Raw genomic sequence first — 8,886 nt, forward strand, 5'->3', positions numbered from 1 at the left:
ATTGGTATTTTTGCGCGCTTGGGCAGCTCTGGTCTTCTTAGTTTCTTTTGGCATTGTTATTAATTTATTATTTACCACTTTTTAATATTTAGTTTAATGGAATCAAAATGTATGAAAGTAAATTAAAAAAGAAAAAAAAAATGAATCACTGTGGATGATTTCCACTATTAATTAACTATTTACAAATGATTCACTATTTACACATAATTACACATTCACTAAAAAAAAAAAAACACTGATAAATGTTCACTATTACACAAAATCACTGTAACGTACCTCTGTTACTTAATAATTTGTAATTAAAAAAAAAATCACTTTGCTTTTGTTATAGAAATTCACAGATCAGTTCTTATTTGCAGTTAACTAAATCTCTGGTCGATCTGAAAACTTAAATGTACTTAATTTCTATTTGTCAATTATTCGACAAACAGAATCAAGTGTAAAAATAATAATATAATAATAGCAATATTTAAGAATAGGTAAGTATTTTGTTTTTTTTTTTCTATGAATACTACGATCATAATAATATATAAGTATACTCATATAAGTATACAAGTATCATAAAATGTTTCCTAATTACTTCCCTAAATTTAAAATAAAATAAAATTACTTCTGCCTACTCCCTTAAAAACACAAACGTGGTAAAATTATAAATATGTAAAAGGGAATAATAATATACACTAATTATAATATAATAATTAAAACGTAATGGAATACAATTAATTACCTAAAAATTTAAATAAATATAGACATTTAACCACTATTATTTTAATTATTTTAAATTAAATTCGTTATTTAAGAAATAAATAAACAAAAGTAATAATCGAATAAAATAAAATATTAAAATAATTTATTAAATCCTATCAAGTTAAATCTAAATATAGAGATAATGATTTCAATACAACTAGCGCCATCTATGAGAGAACATTGGAACTAATGGAAGTAGGTCAAGTCAATAACCTAACCTATAATCCGGTCAACGACCACTTATCCCTGACCTCGGCAAAGACCTCGACTAATGACCCCCGGTAACAATGACCTTGACCAATAAAACCGATCAATGACCCCGTGTCAATGACCTGGTATCAATGACCTTGACCCATAAAACCAATCAATGACCCCGTGTCAATGACCCGGTATGAATGACCTTGACCAATAAACCGATCAATGACCCCGATCATTGACCCTTCCGATTATTGACCTTGATCAACACTAACCCTAGCTAAATTACCTACCTTGGTCAACAATAACCCTATTTAAATTACCCGCGTATCACAACCGCGGTCATCAACACGTTTACGTTAATAAACTAAACATACAATAACAAGCAAATAAAACATTTAAAATCCCTATCTAATTTTAATCTAACTTATAAAAAAAATAATAATAATACGATAAAAAAAAACAAAACAATTAAATAATACATATCAACGCACTCTAACGGTGAACAACGGAACTAATAATTTGTCCGTCGATATGAGACTCTATGCGAAGTCTATCTAATAAAATGTCAAACTAATACTATTACTCGTCACCAGATGGCAGGCAAAATAAAGCATCTATACACGAACCGATTAATATCGATTTTAGTTTAGATCGATCGATTTTGTTAATTATTTTATTATAAAAGTAAGATAAACCTACATCAAAACGTCACAAATTACATTCTATAGCCATAGATAAATTGTATCTATGAAAATACTAAATAAACACGCTTATTTAATAAAAAATGTTTGCCTTTGTCAAACTATGAACTTAAAACAAGGCTGTATGTAAGATGATCCTTGTCTACGTACTTAGATGAACCAAAAACAAACAAATTTAATGTCAGATTGACAACTGGAGAGATCCATCCGTTGTATTACGATTATTTCGTCGTGATTATTAAAGAAATCATTGTAAATAAGAAGATTCTACCTAGTAAAAACATATAAAAGATGACACAAGGTAATTATAAAAGTTTGGTTACTTAAAATAATACGTTATTACATTGGAAAACCTTCACTTGCATCTGGTTCACAACACGCTTACAATGTTATTATATTTTGTTTTCAGTTATGCGCATGTTTCTACTTAACCTACAGCTTCGGAATGATAATATAGCCCTGCCTAACTATGCAAGAATGAAACCCTACAATGCTAGCAAGTCAAAATGCCTATCGACCTACTACAACCCTAACCCTAGCCATACCTACACAGAAAATATGTAAATAGATACATAGGGCGGGATACCTGCACCATGAGACCTAAGGCAACAGGCGGATAGTGGAAAGGAGAAGGTATAGGAAGGATTTTCTTACTGCCAATCACACAGACTCATGTGACCGTGGTTAGGCTAAAGGTGTCTTGGCCACAGTAAGAGGATACTGAAAGTGACACATAGAAAATAATATAAGCATGCACAGTGAAATAAAACAAAAATAATATGGACAAACACAGTGAAATTAAAGTGAAATAATAATAAAATAAAAACAAGCAGAATATGAAAACTGTACTTATTATAATATGAAATAATATTAGAATATTGATGATAACCAGTCTCTTATTTATAATAATTGATAATTAAAACATAAGATTGAACCATTTTAACACAAACTTCACCCCTTTATGATATCAGGGTTGGTAGGTTAGTCTCAGACCCTTACTATTCACAAAAATAGAATGCCCCTTGCTGGACATTTAAGATACATACATAGCTTCACACCCCCACATAATTCTCTAAGTACATACATAGCTTTACGCCCCCATATAATTCTTGAGGTACATACATAACTTTACTCTCCACATCATTCTTGATGTACATACATAGCTTTACGCCTTTCCTAGGTTACATTAATACATACATAAACACTTCACACATTTATAAGCCCTAGTTTTACATACATACATATAAATTTTCACGCCCCCACTTTATTTTAACCATACATACACATCTTTATGTCTCCTTTAGATTACACATACATAAACATTTCACATCTTTATAAACCCCTAGTTATATACACATACATATCAAATTTCACGCCCCCAAGACATCCAATCTTTTCCCAGCATTTGGGACCTCATATCCTGGTCACGGCACCAAATTGTAACGCACCCCCCCTTACATAAATACTATATAAATAAATCCCACACACTCAATCCACGACTAAACAACCAGGATTCGACCCTGGGTTATAGTCAAACTAAGTGATTAAATTGGCCATTATTATTGTTGTGATCGTCTAGTATAAAGGTAGGACCTTATGTTGTGTTTTGTAGTAACTCAAATTCTTTTATATGAAGGTAGCTGAGTCAGATATGAATGCATGTTATTGAGGGCATGTGAATAAAGAATAATACTAACTTAATATACTACATATATACTTAATAACAATACAAATAGGTTATAATTGTGTCACTAGGGTACATAAGAAAGTCAAAGAATTATCTCAGTAATAAGGCAATGGAATGTAAGATATTATAAATATTTATAGTTTAAAAAAAACAGTTAAGTCAACGCCAAGCAACCCTAAACTTAATGACACTGATTAAAGCTTATAATTAAACAAATTAAACAAGAGAGACTTACAAGAAGGTAAGAAATAAATTAGTTATTTAAAATATGTTTAGGAATTTGGTTTTATTATTGTAAAAGATCTAGGAACACAGGAAAAGGATTAGAATACCATACCAACAATGTAATAGTATAGGGTGCCGTTTCGAGCCCCGACCACGCTCACCGGCGAATGAGGCCCTACCCTGATTTAGGCCCCTCTCCGAAAGAAACATATAGGTTTTTTATGGAATGATAAGCACATAAAATATGTGACATATCAGGAGCATTAGGTAAATAGTTGGTAGGTAAAGGGAAGAGCTTCCCAACACCAATTTCACATATGTAATAAAATTATTTAAGTCAGACAGATTTACATCCAATCTAACAACACAACTCATTGTGATGCATAGTTAGCACCATAGCCATGGCGCAAAAAAAGTAAGTATGTGAGCGACTTAGCAACCGGAAGCCAATGTGCAGCTACTCATCACTGTCCTCCCCCCAATACACCACAGTGCAAGAGGATCAACAGAAGCAGTGACTACCGAACTGGATTGACCCCAAATATACTAAGCAAAAGGTCCCTAACAAAACGAATGAGCGACTTAGCAACCGAAGGCAATACGCAGCTACTCATCACTGTCCTCCCCCCAATACACCACAGTGCAAGAGGATCAACAGAAGCAGAGACTACCGAACTGGATTGACCCCGAGTATACTAAGCAAAAATGTCCCTAACGTCCCTACTATGGCTTCAGCGGCATTGCAATAACACCAGCCATAGGAATAAGTATGAGTGTGAGATGGATGGTCATGAATATGACACCAACCATGAATCACAAGAATATATGCAGTCAAACTGGATGTAATTGTTATGCATAAATGCATTATTGCAATAAAATTGCATGTTAGTAAGCAAACAAGTTGCATAGTGAAATCAGGCCAGGTAAACCCCTGGACAAGGTATAGGTTGTAAAGTTAGGTATGTCACAAACTAGCAACAGTGACATTAAGGTATTATTAGGTAGATGAATAGTAAAATAACACAAATAAATTGTGTTGAATTGGTTTGTATATCAGTGTAATCAAGCCAGGCAGGCCCAGACAATACAGTAAGTATATAGAAGTCATGTTAAGTCACATAGGTGAAATAACAACACAGATTCAAAATATATAAATTTATTCAAAAGCCATTATCAATACCATTACCTTCATCTCATGGTATCCAGACTTTTATAATTCAATTCAAATTAGTAATTAATTGTATTATTTACATGGCTTAATAAGCCACAATGAGCTGATAGGTCCAGAGTGGGTCATAATAAATTTACATTATAACACAAGAGGACAAAGTTGACCCATACCATACAATACTACTACTGATTATATGGCATCGGCTAGAGTCTTCATACTCGAAAGCATCGCCACGCACAACCGCTCATCAGGAGGAGGCAATCCAACCTGACTATCCAAGTCGCAGCGCTGGCTCGATACTGATTATCTAGCTTCCTCTCATATTGGCGGATGGTCATCCTGTCCCAATATCAGAAAGAAGGTCATGGATAATAATATCTCACCGCACCACTCCTGTAGATAGCTGTATCTCCCAAAGCACCACTATAGAACAATCCAGAACCATGTTACAGTGGTAACAACAACTGTTCCTACAATTATTCTACATTGACACAGTGAGGTAGCAGGCCGTAAACCATAAAGGTTCACCCTGTGTAACTTCAGATTGGTTTTCGAATAGAATCCTCAGAGGAATTCTAACTACAATAAAACACAGCAAGATTACAATCCAACCTGGACCAACAGTCTAGGTTCATAATATAAGGTAAAATCTAAATCCATGAGGTTACCTCTAAAACAAGGATACCTCATTCTGCATACTGATCTCCCCATCTCCAAGCAATAATTATATTACCTCGAAATGTGGATCCCAACACACAGAACTACAAGCAGAACATTCTTGTCCAGTCTATGCGGCAATATGTACAATTTTCATTGTAAACATTGACACACAGTCCAAACATAACCAATAAGAAAAATAAAGTCCAGTCAGAATATCGCAAGCAGTCATTCCCTACACGTCAGTAAAGTGTCAGTCAAAAAGTTAAATAGATAAACATACATAAACTACATATAATAACATAAATAATAACAAAACACAAACAAAGGTAAACAATCACAAGCAGCACATGGTCCCTACGTTCGCAAGCTTCCCTACACACTTTTGACACATCCTACTCCTATCGGGCCCTATCTTTAGCGTAAAATTGTACCTGTCGTCTGAGATCTGATGATCTCAGACCTGTTTCCAACGATGCCTGAAAGAAAAGGTAATTAGTACACCACACTTCCTAGTTTAAACCTATCAAGGTCCCTACAGCGCACTCCGCGGACTTTTGTCGGACAAAACCTACAAATTTCACGTAATCTACGCACGGAAGCTAATTCTAATCCCTATTCTAACGCGGTAGAAGATCAGCTACACCACGGGAGGTTCGAATAGCTGATTAAAGAGCAAATTTACATATTTTGACAAAATAATAATCGCGCACTGTAATCCTGAGCTACGGAGCTCTAAAAGTCGCGACAGCTGGTAATCCAGCAGAACGGATCCCTAACAACTTACAGAATAGCTAGTCCGACTTGAAATCCCTAAACCGGCAGCACCTCCTGCTGTTCTTGCTCCGAGCGAAGTTTTCCCAAAAAATCGTGCAAAACCCCTTTTATACCCGTTATGCTCCCTCTCATCTATCAGGCAATCGCGATATTGCTACCACTAGCGCCTCAAAAACATCCAAATGACATTTACCCGACATTGACAATCGAGGTATTTATTGAAAATCTCATACTTCCTATTGACATAAAAATATTCATTTAATTTTATTTTTATTCTTAAGTAGACTATAATACTAATGATGTTATTTATTTAATCAAATTCTATTTAATTTATCAAATCAGAACTGCAGAATTTTAGATAAAAAATATATCCAATTTGTAGAATTTCTAAAAAGCCAAACACTTGCTCGACCATTTGCCTGACGTTTCTCGCACACATCTGCAATTTACATAATCTACACAAACCAAGCTCCTCAACCTTATTGGCTGTTTCTCTGTGTACGCGAAAAGTGGCGTGACTTCTGGATTGTTCTATTTTAGGGTCTAAAACGCGTACAATACAACACCTTGTCAACAATCCAAAAACGGTTCCGTTTTTGGAGACAAAAACCATGAATAATACCTAAATTCCTCTATATCTCTTAAACTGTGACAATTAGGTAGCTGAAACTTTCAAAAACAATGCATCTCCATTGCCGTCACAACTACAAATTCAAAGAAACACAATAAATCAAACATTTAAAAAGATCCCCCACTCTACAAACCCGATCCTCCAATGCATGTTTTGGCTTGTCATTAACAACGACAACATACTAGCAATATAAAATTCACGATCAATTCACGTTCATGTTTTTGTTCACTAAATGTTCTTTCAATTGTAGGCACGGAACCCCTCAAAATAATGCGATTCACACTTGGCATTATTTTAGTTTTACTTTTTTTTCCATGATTTTTTCAATTTTCGCGAATTACAGTTCTAAAAAATTAGAATAATATTTTAAACGATAGGTACGAACTTCGTATGCTTTATAAATCAATTTCAACAAGAAATACTACGTAATATAGCTATTATTTTCAATTTTGTAAAATATACCAGCTCAAAACTCTTCATTCATATATTTTTACATCGACACCCTTTTGGTGCTTGCTACTCCCGCGAAAATTCAAACTATCCTAATGTCTATTTTTGTATTTTAAATAATTTTATTCCATAAATTCGTACATATTCTTTCAAAATAACATCCCTATCTCGAATCCTAATTAACAAACTCTAAAATTTCGTATACCTTTTTATAATCTATGTATTCCTGTGACGTAAACTGAACATATCCTTCATTCATTCTCACAGTTAAACAAAACACTTGAATCAAGTAGTGTGGTTTGTATTGTTTGGACAATTAGTGTACCTTTTGTGTTAAATATAATTATGAAACCTTTCAGATCGTGTTTAATACGACTACAGAATAGTGGGAAACATAATGGAAGGAAGACAAAATAAGATGCAACGTACGGGTTTTAGCTACAATAATTAGTAAGATTGAAGACTTCTTGACGATGTTTATAATGTATCCTATAAAATATTCACTCGCCAGGTAAGAAATTAATAAATACCTTTTGTATTCGTTAAGTATTTTATAGAGAAATTCGTAGTGCAAAAAGTCACTGTTTCAACCATTTGTTCCAATTTTTCTTATGATAATTTCAACTATCAAACAGCAATCAAGCAAAATTTTATTACTTAACTCCATGTGTGGGGAGATAGTTCTTATCAAGACTACAAGAATTATTTGAATCTGTTTAGGATTTATTGAGATATTAACAGATGAAATTTTTCAAATATTCCTTAGATTCCTACACATGCTCAGTCACTAACAACCTTGTTTTATTGATGAGTAATATAATAATTAGTAAATTACATACCTACCAGACATGAAATCAACCAATAGTTTCTGGACTGATAAATAAAATATAAAGTTATTAGCAAAACGGTTTCGGTTAAAACTGGCTTTCATGATGAGATTTGATCTCCCTTCATATTGTTTTGAGAATAAGAATGAATCCTACTCCTATTGTACTTACATGTTTTTATTAGTTTATTAGAGTCCTGTGAATCACAAATAATACCTGTAGAAACAATAAGCAAATGCAAGTCATTGTCTTAGTAGGTACTAGACAGTGGTTATGCTCACACATAGAATTTACCCCTAATTTCAGTTTGAATTACTTTCAGAATCGTCCAAAGATCCAGGAGGGACAGATATCTACTCCAAACCTGGAATCTGTTGCAGAATATTAAAGAAAATTATGGGAAAACAAATTTGAATGACGGACAGATTTAGCAAGATGAAAGATTTAAGCCTACAAGCATGCTACTGTTTCTCACATCAAAGGTACATTGTTAATTATGAACATCAATAGTAAATAAAGCAGTTTTGGAGAAAAGTAGTATGTTTCATTAATAATACCCTGGTTGATTATTTTTATTGATAACGTACAGCTCCATCTATTGGCAAGCTATGGTACTACAATGACTTCTAGCTATCAAGCTGCCTAGAATTGAAGTCCTGCTTTTCACAAATGTCAGTCCTTTTCCCACTCCATCTATGTACGAGTAGACGCACTTATCCAAATCTATTCTCTAATAGATGGCGTTAAATTTATAAGTTAATAAAAATAGTTGGCTTATAAAAAACATTAGATTCAAATTAAGAAATAAGTAGTTT

The 8,886-nt window shown here is 33.5% G+C and overlaps 1 long non-coding RNA gene across 1 annotated transcript; it reads left to right on the forward strand.

The window, feature by feature from the left end:
- Window positions 1–1,737: 1,737 nt before the first annotated feature.
- LOC126381544 (uncharacterized) lies at window positions 1,738–8,593 on the forward strand. The gene is made up of 3 exons (XR_007568864.1): window positions 1,738–1,947; window positions 7,604–7,755; window positions 8,394–8,593. It is a non-coding gene; the product is annotated as an uncharacterized LOC126381544 (long non-coding RNA).
- Window positions 8,594–8,886: the final 293 nt, after the last annotated feature.

This window comes from Pectinophora gossypiella, unplaced genomic scaffold, assembly GCF_024362695.1.
Source record: "Pectinophora gossypiella unplaced genomic scaffold, ilPecGoss1.1 Pgos_60, whole genome shotgun sequence".
Classification (NCBI taxonomy): domain Eukaryota; kingdom Metazoa; phylum Arthropoda; class Insecta; order Lepidoptera; family Gelechiidae; genus Pectinophora; species Pectinophora gossypiella.